We start from the raw sequence: 19917 nt of genomic DNA on the forward strand, positions 1-19917 counted from the left end.
CGGATAAATGTGAGTTTTGCAATAGGAAAGAGTATATTCCTCATTGGTTGGAAACTGAAGAGTGCTGATCTCTGAGCTGGTGGGAAGCCAAAGGAAGTCCCTCTCTTTGGGCTGTAGGACTTGATTCCCAGCTCAGCTGTTCAACACAGGGAAGGCATTGCTTAATTCTGCGATGACCCAGAGCTGAGAACAACAGCTACCACTGTAGACGACGGAACCAAGAAAATCAAACAAAGATAATGAGCATTCACCGGGCACATGTTGTGTGTGGCAGCAGGCCACACACTTGGTGGTAGAAGGGAGTTTGCCAAAAAAAGACAGCTGGTCCCTCAGTGCCACAGACACTGTCCATGAACATCGGTCTGGTCTCACAGGATGGCCAATAGTCCAGAGTCAGAGCCCACTAAGAAATCTTCTCCCTTTCTTCTGCCCTTCCCACCATTTTCTTTCCCAGTCCTTGTAGGGGAATGTCCATCCATTTACTTGTGGCGATGGCTCCTGCTCCAGGTGGAAGGCATTGAGTATTTGGCCAGTGGCTTCTCTCCCCACACTCGGCTTTGGGAGTCTATCCAAGCCAACAAGCTCCAGGCATTGGCTGCACTGGCCATTATTTCATTACTGCGAGCAACAAGAGTAGTAGCCTCAAGCTTCTATAAGGAATAGTCGAGAGACCTGAGGTCGTTTAACCTGGAGAAGAGAATGTCTAGGGAAAAATATAGCTGACTGTGAGTATCTGAAGGACTGTTAGGAGAAGGAGGAAGTAGAGGTAGGAAGGAGTTGAGATGGAATAATGAAGGTAATAACAATTGAAGTGCTTTACGCCTTCACTCTGGGTCGAGTCCTCTGGTAAGTGCTTTGCACGCATTTTTCATTTAATCCTCACACCACCATATGTGACAGAGTCTAGGATTAGCCCTATGTGACAGATGAATTGAGGTCTAGAGAGAGCAAGCACCTTGACAGTTTACCCCCTAGTTGGTGGCAGAACTGAGATTGAAACCCAGGTCTGCCTAACTCCAGAGGCCAGGACCATACAACCTGCCATTTCCAACAACTTGGGAGTACCGACAGCATTCCAGGCTGAAAGTAGAGAAGGAACCACTTAAGAAAATGGGGTTAAAATGGTTTTTCATGACCTTGATGGTTGCTTTTAAATTCTCCCAGAACTAGAGAATAAAAATAACCACGGTTTCTGGGTACAAAAGTACAAAGCTGACTCCATCACCGAGTTTACCGAGTTGGGAATTAGAACCACAGAACTTCTGTCCTCTTCTACTTTCCAAACTCTCATTAGATTCATGCACATGATGAGCCATTCTCAACATCTTTCCACACCTCAAAAGTTAGACACATGCTATTTTAATTTTCAGAATATATAGATAGAGAAACTCATTCTTTAGGTCATTTGCCAAGATCGAAGCTGATTCCCAAAACCATAGGGATTTCAGAGTTTGAGTAGTTTTCCTCACACCAAAAAGCTACTGCTTAGAAGCCTAAATGGCAGAATAAACTTGATTTGCCAGATCGAAAAATCTAGGCTTTCTCAGTTTCATTTCGGGAAACTGACTTCATATAACGTCCTGCCAAAGCCTCAAACAATTGCTTAGGAGGCTAATCTGATATTTTGTTTTCATCTTTTGGAAACCAGAGGTAATGAAGGATTAACCCCTGGAAAATAGAATTCCAGGTTAATCCTCTACCCAGGAGATCTGCTAACTGCATTAGCATCAATGTCTGTTTACACACAATTCAGGTTATGTGACATTGAAATGATACACATTATTTTTTAATCAAGATGTTAGCTGTACAATTATAAGAATGAATCTCTCCTAACTCATTTCCCTGTATGATAGAGAGGGGAAAAGAAGTAATATATATAATAATATAAGTAGTTTGAGAGCAAGACAAGCTTGAGGGGCCTGAATCCAGAGTCCACACTCAACCACTACACTATGCAGTTCCTTTGGAGGATGAAGGTGCAGGACAAGTAGAGGGAAGCCTGACATGCCCTGAAGTCTCACCCCCACTATAGCTTGTGTGGAGGGAGCAGCATCCCATTGATGGGGCCATGGCCAGAGGTTCCCAGTGGTAGGAGCGGCCCATGGTGACCTGGAAGAAGGAAAGAGCTTCCTCCCAACCGTCTACTCCCCTTACCCCACACTGAGTCATATGCCAGGTCTTGAGATAATTGTGGAATAATTCCCCTTGATACACACTATAGGAGGGTTCTCATGCAAAAAAAAGGGAAAAATACCTCTTGGGCTACAAGTCATGATTTAAGTACAATGAAGTAATATATATACATGTTGCATGTGCGTTGAGCATTTCAAAAATTTGCATGGGCAAGTATAATAGGTAGATATGGATGGGACTGTAAACAAGGTAACTAGTTTGTCAGCAACCTTTCATGTGCTTTGAAGTGTTCTCACCTTCAAAGGGGGCTTCTAACTGTTCCTATAATGACAGTATTACCACAAGGCTGAAATTGCCCAATCGTTAAAAATCCTCCTTTGGACTTCAGACACTTCTCCAGGCAAGTAAACATATATAGTCATACAATACATACCACAAAGAGACACATGACATTTCGTGTTTTGTTTTTATTTCTACCAGCTAAGAACAAGCATATGTCGGTTAATTAAAATGACATTCTCTTGATGACACACAGATATGCTATTGGACTCCTCACTCTAAGGTAGATTATAGGTTCCAGCTGTTTGGATCGTGCCCACAAATCGCTTTCAATGTAAAGTTAGAGTCCATTCTGTGCTTGGTGATTCGGAAATCTGAAGTTTTAAGAAGGAAAGTCTAATTCAACATTCCCATCACGGTGACCACAGTGTTTCTCTGGTGTCATGTCTTGGACACTCCTCATCACAGTCTTGTCCCCTCATAGAGGTCACAGCCATTACACTCATCAAGGCATTGAGTATCAGAGAAAAGGGCTCGGAGCCTCATCATCCTTTCCTCTCTTAGTCTGTATTGAAGCAGAGCCTGAGTCTCTTGTGTCACTTTACGTTCCTCTCTTTCCTCACATCCAATCAGTTATGACCCTCCAAGGTTTCTGTTTCTTGAAGTCATCCCATTAACACCACCTGAATGAGCCTTTGCATAAGTTATTGTTTTAGCCGCCTAACCAGGGTCTCTCTCTCCTCCTCTCTCTCTCGCACATGCACGCACACACCCATCTCTCTCTCCATCCTTAATACTATTGTCTGAGAGAGCTGTTAAAAGTAACTTGTGCTTTTTAGTTTAGAACCAAAATTTTCCTTTGATATAAATTATCGTATTTTTTTCAGTCTAGTCCTTTTGACCCAACTCTAAGTATTCTTTTTTCCTCATCATATCATTACCCTTATATGTCTATCCAAGAGGAAGGAGAAAAACTACACTCTACCGAGGATTTATCACCGAAGTTGCAATTCAGCGTCTCCTGCTTTTGAGTTCACATGATAAAAAAAAAATTCTCCTTCAGTTGTGTTTTACTCAAGACAAAAATTATGAGGAGGGAGAAGGAGTGAAGGGTTACATCTGGAGAGAGTTAAGTTCTGTGGCTGGAGAAGCAGCTGGGATGATGTCACGAGGCGGCTTCCCTCACGGAGCCATCTTGCTTTAGCTTGAGTATGCGTGGGTTTCTGAATGGTGTGTGTTTTATTTGGAGAGAGAGAATACAGCGTGTCTTTAGAGAGAAAATTTAACAGTTTATTCATGCTCTTAAACCACGTTTTGCCCTAAATTTATTGACCAGGAAGATACTGTTAACTAAAATTAGGAGGTCTTGAGGAAACTCTTAAATCATGCACAGCAGATCATTATGGAGCACTATTAGAGTTTTTGATAAGATTTTGTGGAGTGCCTTCTTTAAATGGTTCAAAAACTTAAGGTCTTTATTTGTCTATTCCTCTTTGATGCCTGAACTGTTCTTGCTTTATTTGCTTCAGGACTAGAACCTGATGATCCAAGCTGAAGTCCTCAAGGGATGGTGATTAATGGCCTTGAGTGTTGCCAGCAATAGTGTTTCTCAAATATCCGTGCCTTTGTTGGAATCATCAAGAATTTTTCATCCCTCCTCTTCCTCTCTTATCTGTCTACCTGCACCATTTCATTGACGATAAAGAATAATTCTGGCAGATAGAATCGTTTTGAAGTGGGAAACTTTCCATCTGAGTATAAAACAGTATTTGGTCTGCACTGAAACATGGCCTGCTATGCGAATTGCTGCCCCAAGTTGCTTAGAGGAAAAAGATTGCCAAAATATTTTAAACTCTTGTTTAGGTTTGATGAGAAAGAATCATTTACAGAAGCTCTGTATTTACGAATGAGTTAGGTTTCAAGAGGCGCACTGTAAGCAGATGTATTAATAAACTCAAAGACAGCAATTCTTGAGACATTTCCTCCAAAACAGAGAGTGAATAGGCTCTTTGCATCTTGAAAGCTGGGCATAAACTTCTCCCACTTACTGAGAAATACCTTCTCAGGAATCATGTCTCATTCCATGACTTTCCTTCATGACATATCCTCTCAAAAGAGCTGTCCACAGCTGACATCTCCTTCACTCCACTGGACTTGCCTGGTCCCCCCATGATCTCCTTGAGGCCAAATCCAAGGGCCATCTCTGGTTCATCTCCAGTTCTCAGCAGTAGTCAGCTCAGCTGAACCACTCCATCCACCCTTTTGGAACTGTTCTCTTCTGCTGGCTTTTGAATCACCACATCCACCTATCTTTTTTCTCACTGGCCATTCCTCCTTGGTCTGTTTTGCGCTCTCCTTCTCCACTGCTCAACTTCTAAATCTTGGAGCTTTGTAGCACTCCAACTAGGCTCTCCAATTTGATATATTTATACCCTCTCTAGATTACCTCTGCCATCCTATAGATTTAGATACCTTCTCTATGACAATGACTCTAATTCTTTACCTTCGATCATGCCCAACAGGCTCATCTATCATCCACCTGTCTATTCACCATCTCCACTTGGACATCTAATAGGAATCTCAAATTCAGTGATTTCAAAGTATGCTATGAAATTATTTTCTTTGTTTTATGTTTACTTCTTTATTATCTTTCTTGTGCCACCCACCCAAATAGCGAGGACCTGGCCTGTTGTTTTCACCACTGTATTCTCACACATAGATCAAAGTTTAGCATATATTAGCAATTCAGTAAATATTCAACTTCATGAATAAATCTTTTTGTAAAAAGGAACAGCTTCAAACAGACAAGTATTATATGATTTCACTGATGTGAGGTTCCTAGAATAGTCAAATTCATAGAGACAGAAAGTAGAATGTTGCTTGCCAGGGGCTGGGGGAGGGGAAAATGGGGAGCTAGTGTTTAACGAGGTCAGAGCTTCAGCTGGAGATGGTGAAAAAGTTCTGAAGATGGATGGCAGTGATGGTTGCACTACAATGTGATTGTACTGAACTGCACACTTAAAAATGGTTAAAAATGGTAAGTTCTATGTCATATATATTTTATCACAATAAAAACAAAATCCAGCTCCATCAATATTGAAAATCAGTGAGGTAAATAAAACTCTGACAACATTTATAAATGTCACAGCAAATTCTTTAACAGCTAAAGCATTCACACTTTCACCACCTCATCACCCAAATGGAACTTGCCCCGTGGACACATCCATGGCTTGCCACAAAAGTTATATCCACAGGACTGTCACGGTGGATCATCTTGAAGGTCTTCAACAAATTGCTAACATTCTCCTGAAAAGTGTTAGGTTAATAGGCATATATTTTGTGTGCTGAATCCTACAGCCAACACTCAAATTTTTTTCTATTTTATCAATCACTTTTCTTCTTTTCTCGCTGATTTTGAAGATTGCATGGACATGGACTTTTCACACTTCGTGGGATTCTCTCTTTCTCCTTCAGAATCTTTCCTCCCCCCAAATAATTCATCCATTATGTATGTGCAACTTCTGTACTTTTCTCACCATTTTCTTGTGAGTTTTTTTCTCTACCATCCTCCCATCATAACTGTGTGCCTTTCCTTGCTAGGGTTTTCAACAGCATCATAGCCTTTGCACTTATTGGCCATGTCAAGGTTAAAAATGTTTCAAAACACATGACAATGAAGCACTAGCATAGAAAACACAAGTGGACTAATGATCAAAGTGAGGCTAATGCCATCTTTTGACACAGGGGATGAATCAATATATTCTAGAAGGACAAACTTGTCACCTGGGAGCCACAGTGCAGCCGGTGGATATGACTTTCATTATTTGTTTGGGATTCATTTGGCCCACAAAGCATTTTTTTAAAAAAACTGACTCCTATATGCAAAGTTTTGGAGCTTCAGGTAAAGATACAGATTTATGGCCTTGTTTGAAAATCTGGAAGATCAGCAATGGGTCTAAATTCTGCAGCAATAGGCAGCTGGCCCTGAGAGGCAGGTCCCTCCAGACCCACATGGGCTGTCTAGTCAACCACCGTCCCTACTCAGCGCCCTTCACTAATTACCCGCCGACCCTGACAGTCGCTTGAATTGGTGGGTCCTGCCCATGTGAAGGGAGGACAACCTTACATCTAAGACGAAGCCTCCTAAGAAAGGCTTCCACACAGAGAGAAAATTCTGCTCTTTGATGTTGCATAACCTAATGACAAATATGCCCCAACTCATAAAGCCAGTGATGTGTATAAAATCAGGTCAGTGAGTTTTTAAGAAATAGATTAGTTAAATATGGATAAACCACAAGAAAATCAAGTAAAATTTTTTAGTGAAGACAAATCATTAAAAAAATATTTCTTACACTTGAAAAATGACCTCCTGGCAATATTTAGAACTTTTAATAGCTAATGTTTTCAAATGATAAAGAGAAGAGTTTCACTATGCTAAACAATATTGTAATGTGGAGCACACACAGACGGAAGTAAGACTTGCTACAGCGAAATTCCATGATGGGTACAGTCTTCCTGATAGAATGTTGACACTAACGGTCACACAGATTCAGGCAGACCATATGTCTATACAGAGCTACAACCGCTGGTGTTGGGAGTGGGGGTGCTTTAACTCAGACCTTTATAAAGATGGACAAGTGACTGGTTGGGAATGGCTGAACACACACTCATGACAAAAATATATGCAATGAGATATGTATATCGATAGTTCGTATATATGTGAACTGTAGAAGACATAGAGTTCTATTACCTTCCTAGGCCCCCTCACTAAAACCTTGGTGACAGAATTGGAAAATTCAATTTAAACTGGCTTACGCAAAAAAGGAATTTACTGACTCATGTAACAGAAAAATTCAAGAGCAGCTTGATCTGGGGATCCAGTCTGTCTCTCTCTTGGGTCTGAGCTCCTCATGTTGTCCTGTGTTTGGCTCTTCATAGCAGGAAGGTGCCTCCCCACATCTCTAGGGGTCAAGCCCATAAGCCTCTCTCACAAAGTTCCCAGAATATCTTTTACTTTTTATTGAGTCAGATATGTCCAACTCTTAACCGATAACTGTGACCAGGCAAACGCAATGTTCCAGTTGGTCAGGTCTGAATCACACACTCGCGTCTACCGCGAAGGAGGAAATTGACTTTATCCAAAGTTACGAGGACAAAGGGTTGAAAAAGCAAGTTCCTCAAAGAATCAGGATACTGCTGGCAGGAGGCAAGTGAAAATCAACAAATATCTACTCCATAGGGGAAGGGTTCTGGTCTGTATTAGTTTTCTATTACTACTATAACAAATGACCACAAAGTTAGTAGCTTAAAACAACACAAATTTATTATCTTCCAGTTTTGTAGGTTGTAAGTCTGAAATGGGTCTCACTGGGCTCATATCAAAGGATTAGGAGGACTGTGTTTCCCTCTAGAAGCTCCACAGGAGAATGCTTCCTAGCTTTTGCCAGCTTCTAGAGGTTGCCTGTATTTCTTGGCTCATGGCCCCTTCCTTCATCTTCAAAGCCAGCAGCACAGCATCTTCAAATCTCTCTCTGAGTCTGACCTCCTCTTCTGCCTCCCTCCTTCTGATTACATGGGGCCCATCCAGATAAACTCACTTTAAGATCAGCTGATTAGCATCCTTAGTTCCACCTGCATCCTTAATTCTGACTTGACATGTAACATAGCATGTTCCCAGCATCCATGGATTCTAACAAGGATTTATTTAGGGGGGTAGAGGAGAGAGAATATTATTTTATCTACCCCAAAGCCCAAGCTGAATTATCTTCTGTAATCTCAAGCTGATCTAACCCTACATTATCTGCTCAGGATTTCCTCATTCTTCAGAGTCCTTTCTGCTAAACCCTTGCTAGTGAACTTCTTCACTCCTTCATTTAATAAATAGGCGTTGGGTAGCTGCTATAGGCAGAACACTATTTAGGCACTGAATATACAATGGGAAACAAGATGCTCCCTTCCCTCATGGGGTTTACAGTCACTTGGATGAACAGATCATAAATAAACTAACCAATAAGAAATATTTAAATAATTATTATCCATCTATTTCTATAGAGGCTTTATTTGTCTCCAAATTGGTCTGAAAAATTATGGCCATGTCCTGGAAATTCTACTACCCTATGTTTTTTAACCAGACGTGATACCAAACCTCTTACCTCAAGTTTGTGTATCCAAATGCACAGCAAGCCAAACGCTGAGACATTGGTGCTTGGAGATGCAGAAAGGCTCCATTTGAGTTGGCCAAGATGAGAAGGTGGGAGCATGGGTTCGCTCGAATCCACCTTAACCAGAGCAAAAAGCAGGAGGGTTTTACAGAGCTAAGGGGCTTGGCAGGAGGAGCCTCAGGGAAACAAAGGGGTCACTCCGGATAAGCCCATGGGCAAACTGCAAAGGCTGCTGGAGGCCGACCATCTGGTGACTGGAACCTCCCCAAAGGCATTCTCTTTCTTCTGCAAAACAAACTCACAAATCCTCCAGACCTGTGTCACTCCTCAAGTCAAACAAGAAAACAGTAAATTGACAAGATGCATAACAAGGTCAAAAGGTAATCATGTTCTCATTGAATATTTACAGTAACTCTCTAGGTACCCGGCTTCAGATCTGTCTACACTCCCTCTAGGTGGTCAGGACACTGAAGAGAGGAGATGGCCTTGGCTATAAAAGGTGATGGATGAGAAGTGGCACTTCCTGCCCAGAGTCCCAGCTGAAACACATGTCGTGGCACAGAAACAGGGGGGCCATGACTCTCCATAGAACATCTTTAAATGACAACACCTCCGGGACGCATGCTCCCCACCCTCGCCAGAGCAGCTGTACAAGGGTATTCACATTTTAGTCAATTCATGTTTGACATCATGTTGGTTAAATTGGTAGGAAGTACAAAACCACTCACAACAAATTAGAGGGGAGATCGGTGACATTTTCCATAAATCTATTGAATGAGAGACAAGAAGGAGATAATCACGATTATGCAGGATACTCCCACTCTTTAAATATTATTTGTCTATAACTAATATACCATTACATAGGAGCTTTAAGGTTTTAATTCAATCTTTCTGCTGTATCATCTTGACCCAGGCTATGTCATAGTGCCCTTATTTATAGAAGGTGGGTAAAAATGTGGCAATCCTTCACACAGCTATAATGAGGTTACTTTTAAAGGAGTTTTAAAGCATGGGGCAAGTCTTAGTACACAGGTCAAAGGGTTTTGTATACAATCACTAAAAATTCTTTCAAGCCTTCTGTAGCTCAAGCTGCATTTTATCCTTGTTATCTCATGAGAATCATAGGTCCCTTAAAACATGACCTTGAAAAAATCCTTTTAATTATGTGTTGACAGCAGCACTATCTACTCCCTCCTTTTCCAGTTCACTTTCCTCCCCCAACAGAAATAACACAGATATTCACCCTGGAAGATAGTTCTCTGCTACAACACAAGATCAAAAACTTTAAATCTCAACTGAGCACCTCATATTGCTGAAATAGTTAACTTTCACCCAAACTGAGCAGCATAAGAGTGGCCATCAATTATAGACTTTATTCCATATATTTCCTATAAAGCCACAGATTTTTGACTGGCTTGCTAACAAAGTCCATCGTATGTTTCGGCCTTAGATGTCATTCTCTTATGTAAAACATAGTCTTTGTAGTTTCCTATTTTCATTCATTCCATTTCCATTGCTATATTAATCAAAGTCCCAGCAGAACACTTAGAGAACATTCAAAGAATTGAACTTCAGAATGTTAAAAGAAGAATTATTTACAGAGGACAAATCTGTGGCTGGACAAGGAAAGAAGAAGAAGAGTAAATATTCCGATCTCTCTTTCATCCCATGTTCTGATCTCTCACCAGTACCTCTCTGGTTGAGCCCTAGACAGATGCCAGAGGGCAGGCAACCCCGGGCAATGCAGGCCTTAGCAGTCAGCCTTCTGGGGCGCAGACAGAGTGTGTGCAATGGACTGCGGGCCATGGGATGGAGGCCATCTACAGCCAGCAACATTGACTTTCCTTCCACCATCACACAGGGTGCACACCCCGCCAACAGCAGAGACCAAGCTAAACCCCTGAGAGGGCAACATGTCCAAGAGGGACCAGCCAGTCTGATGGTAGGTCATTGACATCCACTGCCTCTTTCATGCAGCGGGTAGATTTCTATCACATGCTACATACAAAAATAAATTCCAGATGGATTAAAGAGAAAACATATACTGTATCTGTATTGAAATAAACATAATTTTATTAATAATCTTAGAAAAAACATGAATTGTAGAAGCTCTGAAGAGATGGATGAGCTTTATTCAAAAATATTAAGCTTGCTCAAAGACAGCACAAAACTGAAAACGAGCAGCAGATAGGAAAATATTTGCAACAAGTAACGATAAGAACTGCTTCCTATGGTGCTTCTCGTTATGTGCCAGACACTGCTGTTCTATTGTGTCCTCAGTCACTGAATCCTAGGACAATGTGAGGCAGGTACTATGATTATTATTGCCATTTTTCAGATAAGGAAGCTGAGGTACAGAGAAGTTGAGTAACTTGGCCAAGATCACCCAGCAAGTAAGTGACACACCCAAGATTTGAATCCAGGCAGCCTGGCTTCAGGAGCTGAACCCTTACTCGTGCTAGAGACCGTCTCTCATTTTTTTAATGCTACCTGAAATAAACACTGAATTTATATCCAGAATATAGAAAGAAATCCCAAGATCAATAAGAAAAAAGAATCCCATAGAAAAATGGGCAAAGGCTCTTACAGAGGAGAAAATTAAAATGAGCAATATACATACAAAACTTAATTGGTAACAAAGAAAACACAAATTTTTTTAATGAGGTGTCCTTTTTTTTCACCCCTTACATTAACAAAAACTTCAAAGATCTTTACCATGTATTGGCAAGGAAACAGGTTTTCTCATAAGCTGGGTTGGAATACAGACCAGTAGAGCCTTTTTTGGGCAGTATATAATAAAATGCTAAATATCCATTAACTGATGACTCAGCAATGCCCATTGCTTGATATTTATTTTAGAGAAATATGTGCATGTGTGCACCAAGGTGTCTCTGTAATATTATTTGCAACAGTAAAATTTTGGAAAGTACCTAAATGTCACTTAGTATTGATAGTTTAAAAAATCGGTGGTACAGTCTATAAACCCCACCCAATAGTTAAGAGGCTGAGAGTGAGGCAGGGTCGGTGAGCCGAGGAGTCAAAAGAAAGATTTCTTAGACTCTTAAGATCTGGCAGTAGTGCTCTTTTATTTAGAGAATAGAATAGCATGGGGACAGGACCCATGGGCAGTCAGAGCTTCTGCTGCCCCAAGTTGAGGGTTAGAGCTAAATTTAAGGCATAGGTATGTGAGTTATATCTTTACCAGACAAAGAATATGTAAAAAAGTTAAAACGGTATCAGTGCCCGTAGGGTCCGGCCATTTGGCAGTCCCACAACTTTTAGCTAAGAATCAAACCAGATTGAGTAAATGGCAGAAGTCACCGCTTGAATATTATCCTCAGCTAAAGACAAAGGAGGATTTGGGGGGGGGGGGGGGTCAGTTACATGAGGTTGCCAGACAGTAACCAACTTAAATTCTTGCCTCTGGCATTGATTAAGAGTTTCTAGAGATAAGGCCATCCCCCTTCTTCCTGGCACAGAGAGGGAGGCATCTTCACAGATAGAGGTTTTCCTTAGAAATGTAAATCTTTACCAACAAAGGGACAAGCAAATTCTACTCCTTGGAGCCTGCTTCTCATCTGTAGTTTTAAAAGTAACCAGCCTAAAAATCCTCATCATAAACCATTTTAAAATTAAGCAGCCTAAAAATCCTCATCAAGAGGAAGTACCACATGGTGGTGGAGCTCACAGACTCTGGAGCCAGACTAGCAGGTCTCACGTCCGAATTGTACCACTTACTGTTTGTGTGGACAGCAAGCCCTGGACTTCTCTATGCCCCAAAGTCTTCATCTAAAAGTGGGACCCAACAACAGTCCCCACTTGACTGTGAGAATTAAACATGGCGGTACGTGGGAAGTTCTCTGGACAGTGTCTGACACATACTAACTGCTCAATACATGTTAGCTGTTGTTACAAGCAACAACAGGCAAAGATCTCCTAGACACATGGTTTTAAAGAACATGCATACACATGCGCTCATATGCACACACAGTCTGCACAATACACATACACGTGCACACACAATGTGATTGCAATTTTATCTACATATAGTCTATACATGTTTGCATAAATATAGATGAACATAAGCAATCACTTAAAAAGTAATTTTTATAGCAGTCTTTAATCTTTTCTGGAGCAAGGTGAAGTTAAAAAAGTAAATTATTTTTCAAACTTTACATGGAAAAAAGACTGGGAGAAAATACATCCAAATGTTCATAGTGATGGGGGTTCAGCCCCATGGTCGAGTGGTTAAAGTTCTGCATGTTCTGTTTCATGGCTCAGGGTTCACAGGTTCAGATCCCAGGTGCAGACCTACTCCAGTCACCAGCCATGCTGTGGCGACTTCCCACATGCAAGTGGAGGAAAATTGGCATGGATGCTAGCTCAGAGCTAATCTTCCTCGAGCAAAAGAAATAAATAAAGAGGAGGATTGGCAACAGATGTTAGCTCAGGGCGAATCTTTCTCACACACATAAAAACGTTTACAGGAATGGCTTTTGAATGGAAAAATGATGAGTTCATTTTGCTTATTTGTTCTTTTTTCCTTTCCAAATTTTCCTCCAGCCATATATACATATTACCTTGAAAAAATATTTAGACAACTGTGGCTTTAAATAAATACATTGATAACATACATTAATAGAAATGATGACACTTGAAAATAAAGACCTTTTCTTAGCACTGATGGTTTTCATGGTATAAGATAAGCTTCGGCAGACTTTCCTTCTCTTCCGTTTTTGGAAGGGGCAAGAGTGTCTGCAACCGAGGAGCAGAAATGACTCCTGGTCAAGAGGACATGCGAATAAAGGTGAAAGAATTTGGAACCATTTGATTTGAAAGAAAGAAGAGATTACTTAGCAAAGGTCCCAAACTCACAGCCTTTCTTGATCAATACAGCCTTGGGACACACGTTTTGTCTGACCATGATAGTTAACACAATTGTGAATGTGGAAGCCTTTACCTGGACACACACGTTCCATTTTCTCATGGGTCCCATCATTTCTGATTGTCTTAAATCCTTTTGCAGCTTTTATTTATGATCCCTGCCTCGTCCCTAAAAGCATGTGAGCTTGCAATGCCCAATTAAACCCTTAGTACATAAGTGAAAAAAGAACTGGAAGTACTTCAGGAGACTTTGATTAAATATGAAGAAATAGTACACAGTTTTAAATCAAAGAGAGCTTTCACAGGCCCACTTCTGGCAACCTTTAACATAGGATTTTTAACCATGCGTCTCAGAGGATTTTTGTATAAACGTTCGTCAAGATCAGGCATTAAAATACCATTGAAAGTCCTGGAATATAGTGATTCTCCAACTTTGGAGTGTGTTAGCATCACCTGGAGTGCTTGTCAAAAATCCAGATTTCTTGAGCCAGTCCACCCCGCTCTAACCCCAAGATTATTTCATTAGGTAAAACCAAATCAGGAAAGCCTTAGACCACATTTCAGGAACGAATATCATCAAAGATACCTTTAGGGGTGGCATTAAGCCCACAGCTCCCTTCCCCATGGGGTGGGCCCACAGCAGCCCACAGTTTGCACATAGTGGCACTGCCCTCTGGCCACTTGGGTTGGCACAGGAGAGGACGGCTCCTCAAGTTGGGCCTGTTGGATTCTCTATCCTGAGGACTTGGACTTGGAATTCAGCAATGCTCATACTCTCTACTAAGTATTGAACTGGAAGGATGGGGAGACTTGCAAGCTCAGGGGTGGCTATCTTCTGCCTTATGTCTGCAGAAGCAAAGAAGGCTAGTCCTTTAAGGAAATGAAGCAGTGTTCCTGAGAAAAACTAAACTGAGAGATCGTGCAGTCTTGTACTGGGGTACAGTAATGGTATAATAACTAGTCCCAAATTTCAGTGTCTTAATGCTTAATTAGCTTAATGAGACTCATGCTTAATTTTATTCTTGCTCACATAACAAGAATATTTCTTAGAATTCTTGGTCAGTGTGTGTCCAGTACCAGGCTCCTTCCATCTTGTGGCTCTGCCCTCCACTGGGTCCCTGGCATCTTTTCCAGTTAGCTAATGTTTGGGATAAGAAACATATAAGAAGTTTTTTTGAGCTTGGCCTGGGAGCAGGAGATGTGCTCTATCTGCCAAAGTCAGCCACATAACTCTGCTCAACTACAAGGGATTCTGGGAAATGTAGTCTAGCTATGTACCCAAAAGAAAGGGGGAAATGGAGTTTGGTGAACTCCATTAGAACTCCAGAGAAGTTAAAGAACAGTTGCCAGGCTACAATCAAAAAAAATAAAAATAAAAAAATAAGTGTTAGTGAGGATGTGGAGAAATTGGAACCTTTGTGCGCTGCTGGTGGGAAGGTAAAATGGTACAGCCACTGTGGAAAACAGTATGGCAGTTCCACAAAAAGTTAAACATAGAATTCCTCATGGTCTAGGAATTCCGTATCCCCAAAAGAACGGAAAGCAGGGAATCAAACAGATTCCTGCACACTCATGTTCATAGCAGCATCGTTCACAAGAGCCCAAAGGTGAAAACAACCCAAATGTCCATCAACTGACGAATGGATAAACAAAATGTAACATATCCATATAATGGAAAACTATTCAGCCTTAAAAAGGAGGGAAAGTCTAAGACGTGCTACAACACCACTAAAGGACAAACACTATATGATTCCACTAATGTGAAAAGTAGCCAAATTTATAGAAATAGAAAGTGGAATAGTGGTTACCAGGGGCTGGAGGCAGGGAGGATGTCTCCAAACCAGAGTTCATTCCTGAGCTGCAGACATGTATACAAAAAAACTGTTTATATTTAGACTTCATCCATCCAATTTGAACACATCATCACCCTCTCGCCCCTGCATCTCTTCTCCATTCTCTACTTCAGCCAATAGTTCTGCCTTCGGTTGCTCAAACATCCAAGGAGTCAGTCTAGACTCCTCTCTTGCTCCATCTCCATCATCAAAAACATGTGTTAAATTAGAAGGATCTTATCCATCCTTTGTGTCACTGTTCTAGTCAAGGCCTAGTTTCTTTTTCACATTCGTTGCTACAACTTGCTGATCACCTTCACTACCTTCAATCTCTTTTCATCCTCTCTTCACCCTTTCATCAAACTGCTCATTCCAAAGTACCCATCTGATCATGTGTTGCCTGCCCAACATCCCGACTCCTTTGCCCACTTCTCAGAGGCTCTGCTTTACCATCAAGACGATGGCATATGATATTCTTCATAACACTGGCGTTACCTTATTTTCCTCTCGCACATCCCCTTTCCCACAAGCGCCCAACTCTCTCCCCATACTGGGTTACTTACCATGCTTCCACGACTTTGCAGTGCTCTCCTCCCTGCCTGGAGTACATTTCTCATCCCCCTCCTTTACTTGGCCTACTTCCACTTCTCTGTCGAGGGTCAGTTCAGACATCACAACCTCCTGAAAGCCTTTTGTGACTCCCCAGCCCCATCCCTAATCTGGATTAGTTAGCCCTTCCATGTTTTCTCACAGCACCACAGAGGGGCATTCTATGCTCATTTCTCCATCTACCCAGTTGTCAGCCCTTAAGTCGGGGACTCTGCCTTTGCCTCTGGGCCACCAGAGCCCATCCTTGTGTCTGGCATGTCTGGACACTCAACAAATGTCTTGTGGTCACCACTAAGGGGGTACTCATTACTCCCTGGGATATGTAGCAAAGACAGACTGTCTGTCAAAAAACAAAACAAAACCAACCAAACACCAGGTACTGTATACATTGATGCATTCGTTGCATACTCAATATTGTTCCGATTTTGGACAATTGGTTTTTTTGACTATTGATCATCAAGCAAGATATTCTCCTATACTAGAAGAGTTAAACTAAAAATATCATTTTTTTCTGGTCCTGAGGGCTGATTGTTTTCAAGAATGCAGACACAGAAAATAATAAAACACAATTGGAAGCTAATGAAGTATTCATTTTCACTCCCCCTGGCCATGCTTCTACATGGGAATAATTCCGTTTACATCTCTAGAAAGAAAATCTGGATTTCATTTTGTGAACTCAGAGCAGAAACAAGGTGCCCGAAGACATCCTAACGCTCTAGCAGCATTTTAGAGAAATTCCACATATTGCACATTTCCTGATGACACCACCACTCGTGAATGTGTGGTTTTCCAGCGAAGGAGAAACTCTACTCTGTCCATAATCTGACAAGTCACCTCTGAAAGCTGAATTTAGGGCTGATTTACTCCTAATTCCCAGAAGAATATATTCATGCAATTTCTATTTATAGGTTAAATCCAGTCGCCACAAAAATGCACAATAACAAAAGATGGTTACACCCAAGGGGAACCTACTTAAGGGAAAACCATTGATCACTGGGAAAGCACAAACCATAGAAGATTTAACCCAAGTCTTGCTTTGGTGGAATTTGACCTGGGTAACCATTTCTCTTCCTCACATAACAGTTGTCTAGGCAGAGCTTCTCCACGGGCTTAATCCAAAGCTTGCTTGCTGTTTTTCCTGATCTGTTTCTGGCAGATGGTATTTTGTGGGACTGGATTGAGTTAAGAGAGCTAGACAGTTTCAGTGGCTAGGAACATGGATGCATAAATGAAGGCATACATCTGTATGAAGCGAATTCAGGGCCTCTCACTTCAAGAAAGGGTAGGAATGGGACTCATATAAGGAACTTGGATAAAATCCCTCTCTGCTTGGCCCTAAAAGTCTTAAAAGAACTTCATGGTATGAATAAACACCACCTCATTCCTTCTGTAGACGAACATTTCACACAGTGTTCTAGTCACCTACGTACATGCTTGCTATCCGTCATTTCCCACATGCTTATTTTAAGAGTAATAGATCAGCTTCGGCATCCCAATTTTATGAAAGTGGAAATTTCTTTTAGCAGGAACCACGTTGGTACTGGGTATAAATCAGAATGACAACACAGTTCAAAATCCTATCATTCTTTTCCTGACCCTCTCTCACCACTATCCTTGCTCTCCACTATCATCATTCTCCAGAAAGTACATACCTAATTTCTAGAAGCTCTCCTGTTACAGAAATAGCCCAAACTTGTACAGACACTCCTAGAGGTTTGGACCAGCACCAAGACCCAGAGAGGCTCTGCAAGCAGTCTCAAATCTTGAGGCCACCCCCTATCTCAAGGATTTAAAACACACGAAAAGAACACACACTAAAAGAACACACCAATCCAGGACATTCCAATCTGCTCAGGTCTCCAGTATCCCCAGCATCTCCTGGGCCTGTAGATGGTTGCGATTCCTTTCCTCATTCCAGAGTGACAAGGTCAGGGCCATGGGAAAATCATAGAAAGTAAGACTGTTGAGGGTCTACTTGCCAGATATCAAAATATACTATCATGCCACATTAACCAAAAGAGTATAGAACTCATACAGGAATAGAAAGAGAAGCCAATAGAAAAGAATGAGGAGTCCAGGAACCAGATGCAAATACATACACACACACACACACACACACACACACACACACACGTGAATTTATTTATGATGCAAATATTTTAAGTTGGTAATTCATGAAGAAAATACTGTTACCCAATACTCTTGAAACAATGGATTACCATTTTGGGGAAAAAATGAAGATTGATCTTTATCTTACATTCTATATCCAAATAAATTCTGAAAATATTGAGATTTAAATGTTTTTAAAAATCCCATAAAAATATCCTAAGAAAATTCTAAAAAAATAGGTAGAATATTTTTTATAATCCTACCATGAAGGATGTCTTTCTAAGTATGAAAAAAACTAGGAAATTGCAAACAAAAAGATTGATGGATTTAAAACTTGCGAATGGTTAAAACAAAGACGTACAACATAATATAAGTTTATAGGTAAATAACAAGTTAGGGGAAATATTTGCAATGCATCTTTTTAAAGGTGAATATAGAAAGGCATTTTACAAATCAATAAGAGAGAGAGGAATTCTCCACCAGAAAAAAATGGGCAAGAAAACAAAGAGGCAATTCAGAAAGGTGGACCTAGAGATACCATCAAAAGCTGTGAGAGATCACAGAAAGTCCTATCAAACAACAATGATATGTCATATTTCATCTATCTGATTGGCAAAGACTAAAAAGAGTGATACGACCCAGGGTTAGCTGGGCAGAGGGAAATAAAGTCCTTTTATCCACTGCCTGTAGAAGTGGAAATTGATACCCCTTTCAGGAGCACAATCTAGCACTGGGTTGTGATCTAAATTCAAATACACATATCATTTGACTGGTAATTCCACTTCTGAGAATCTTTCCTGGAGAAACATCAGCCAGGTATGAGAAGAGGAAGGCACACAACTCTGTGAGGTATGTACTGGTGGAATGGAAACACAAAAAGAGGTACACAATAGGCCCTGGGGACCAGGAAGAACAGAAAAGAGGCTTCCAGCAGATTTCCAAGAGGAGGGTTTGCTGGAGGAATGAAGGAGAATGGGAGGACAGAGGGAAGGCCAGGAGATAACGTTGTGCAGTTGAGGCCGTGAGCCATGCCTTGGAGCTGGGGCCAAATGCATGGGAACAGGGCAGGGAAAGAGCAAGAGGAGAAACAGTAAGAAGAATACAAATGATGGCTGCTGGTGACGCCTATTTTCTGGAAGAGGAAACAGAGGTTTGGTTACACAGCTGGTCACATGACTTATAAAGATAGAGCTGGAATTTGAGCCCAGGTCCGTTTGACTGTGGAGCCCGGGTCATGGTCAGGAATTTGGACTCTATCTTGATGGCCATGGGCCACTGTGCACGACGCGTGGAAGAGTTACGTTTGCCTTTTGGGAAGTTTTCTCCAGGGGCGATGTGGAGAGGAGATTGGAGGAGCCCAGGAGGAAAGGGGGAAACCATTTAGGGGTGGATTGCAAGAAGATGGACTGGGAAAGATGTAGGGGGATTTGAAAGATGCTCAGGAGATAAAATCCACAGGTCTTGGGGACCTGTTCAGTCAAAGGTGGTGGGAGGCAGAGGAGGAGTCAAGAACGACTCCTGATTTCTACCTGACGTTACAAGATGAGCAAATGCTAATTTTCAAACATTTGCCTCTTGCTTCCTAAACACACCACATGTCCACACTTTTGTTCTCATCCTCTCCCCAACCCCACTCCACAGACCATGAAACATCATCCCCAATTGTCTTCAAAGTGAAATCCCTTCCATCCTTAAAGCCTGTGTCCAACGCCACCTCCTCTCTCATGGAGTCAGCACAGAATTTTCCCTTCATCTCATTCACAGCGTGAGTCTAGGGGCATTTTGGTCTTATCTCCTATTTGCCTTTCTCTGCCTGATAGTTAATCACTTATACAGATATCTTGTTTTACTCTCCTGTCAGCCTCCTGATGGCAAGGGCCACATGGCCACATCATACCTCTTTCCACATT

Source organism: Equus przewalskii, chromosome 30 (genome assembly GCF_037783145.1).
Source record: "Equus przewalskii isolate Varuska chromosome 30, EquPr2, whole genome shotgun sequence".
In the NCBI taxonomy this organism is placed as follows: domain Eukaryota; kingdom Metazoa; phylum Chordata; class Mammalia; order Perissodactyla; family Equidae; genus Equus; species Equus przewalskii.